The sequence below is a fragment of the Coffea eugenioides genome, unplaced genomic scaffold (genome assembly GCF_003713205.1).
Source record: "Coffea eugenioides isolate CCC68of unplaced genomic scaffold, Ceug_1.0 ScVebR1_3067;HRSCAF=4210, whole genome shotgun sequence".
Taxonomy (NCBI): Eukaryota; Viridiplantae; Streptophyta; class Magnoliopsida; order Gentianales; family Rubiaceae; genus Coffea; species Coffea eugenioides.
Window position 1 is genome coordinate 32,538 of NW_020863609.1, and position 2,436 is coordinate 34,973.

Genomic DNA, 2,436 nt, shown 5'->3' on the forward strand with positions numbered 1-2,436 from the left:
TGGAGTGAATCTCCTCGACTCACAAATGAATATGGGGGATGCCCAAATCTCATTGGCTAACCTTGGACTCGAGCCGGCACGGGCTTGGTCGGCCTCCTTGGTGAACCATGAGAAAATATAAGTTTGATTTATTAAGAGGTCTTGCTTGGCATACTCTGTGACAGCCCCACCTTACCCTAAGGCGAACCAAAGGGTTCGGCGGACCACCTGTCCAGCTCTCGCCAGGACTACGGAGTCGAATCACATAAACCTAATATAGTTTGCGCGATAGGACCCAACGAACACGAACAATCGAAGACTACTAAGGTGAGAACATGCTTACCAAACCATAAAATCATAATCTCAGCTGAATACACTTAATAGACAAGGTTAAACACCTATACATATATTTACATTGGAGTCTTTGGCAAATTAACTAAACTAAAATACAAGCCACGGTATTCATACACTTAAAAATACGATTCGGGTTTCGGTTGCAAAAGAGCTTAACAAAATACTAATTACACTAGCTCGACCCTTTCTTCCAAGATCATGGATTCAAAGTTTGCCCCTGAAAGGAAAACAAATATAACGGGAAGGGGGTGAGCTTAAGCTCAATGAGGTTTTTTTTTTTTTTTTTTTTTTTTTTTTTTTTTTTTTAGCAAGCCCCGTACACGGGGAAGGGATGCCAGCCCCAAATATTATTTCCAACAAAACAAACAAACATCAAAAATCAAAAACAAAAGAAGTGAAAACAACCGCCCAAAAAATTTAAGCCTACGTGTGAAGCAAAGAACCTAACCCTCCTCATCAAACCAGCGAACACATGGCACCCCACGTGAGTCCAGCACAATAGAGGCCTGAACAATTGCCGGCACCTGGTGAATATGATCATAAATGCAAACGCCTCCTGCCCCAATGAGGTACCAAAATAATAGCAGTCAAATCTTGGCATTTCACATTTAACCAATCAGGTATACATGCCAGATATAAAGTAAAGCAGTTAGACACAATGAATCGAATAGGAAGGATATAGGTGGCTCTCAGGAGCCAGATTTCCATGGTAGAACTTGATCCAAACCCGTTGACTCTCCGTCAATGTATATAGACCAACATGTCCGTAGACCCCACTTTACACCAAATTTCGTCCATCAAACATACCCCTTACCGGGCCCAAACACCTCAACAGAAATAGAAGTGATAATACTCGAGTATACCGGAATCAAAAGTCTCAATACCCAAAGATTCCTAGAAACAGACTACCGTGGTTCGTTATCTAATCGACCAAGCCCTTGCCGGCCCGACTCGAGTAACTAGCCACAGGTTTTGAGCTCAGAGGTCACAGAAAGGTCGTTGGATACCAGCCTCCAAATGACGTCCGAACAAACTCAGATACAGATAACAGATTACACACAATAAATAGGCATACAAACAGATAAGAGAACGAGTATGATAAAGTACACTCTCGCCTCAAACAGAATAAATAGATAGTACAGTCATTCAAATCACATATTGCAGGTACAGAAACCAAGTGAAGCAACAAATGAGGGGAGTGGTACACTCACCAATTCAAGTACAGGTACTTCAAAATTTTCACCCAAAGTGGCCTTAATCACCGTGAAACCCTAAGAATAACAAAGGTAAAGCAGTTGAAGTTTCCACATCCAAAACCGAGTAAACGGGATGCACAAGTGAGGTTCGATTACTAGTCCGGTGCCTCTCCAAGTTATATACTAGTACAAAAGAATAAAAATGAAATTTTTTAGCAAACGGATAACAGTTGGTATGAGGGTTACAAACAACCCCAAACCCCCTCATTCTACCACAATGCAACTCCAACTTAAAGGAATCAGACGGCCTAGAAAATTGGACAGCATTTTCCCCTAAATTTCCTTACTTTTCCAGCCATCATGGCTTCATTTTTTCTCAACTCAGCCCCAATGTCACACACAAAATAATCTCTTTGCAATAGCCGTTCAATTGGCTGAATGTCGTACAAGTACAAAATCAAGTTAGGAAAATGTCCGGAAATGAAGTTTAAACCATAAAACAAAAGACAGATTTGACGTCGCTTAGCGTATCAGACACAACCAAAGCTACTCTTATCGAATTGGTATACAAGTTATACCGTTTCGAAGCTAAGATAAAGGGCTACAACTTTGATGAAGACCACTCAGTCCAGTTCGTAGTGTAACCGGATCAAAATTTCAAATTACAGAACCAGAATCCCACAATTAGGCTAGTTAACTGTACTATGCTTAAACGACAATAACTCAGGCTACCGAAGTCCGATTGAGGTATTTTCAAGGCCGTTGGAAAGCTAAGAATAGACTACAACTTCTGTGTTTTGGCCAAATGCTAATTCAGTATGGATCAGGGTGAACAGACGTGGTCAGATTGGTGAAAAGTCAACACTGTCCACAGAGCTCTACCTATGGCAGTCAGGGGTATTTTTGT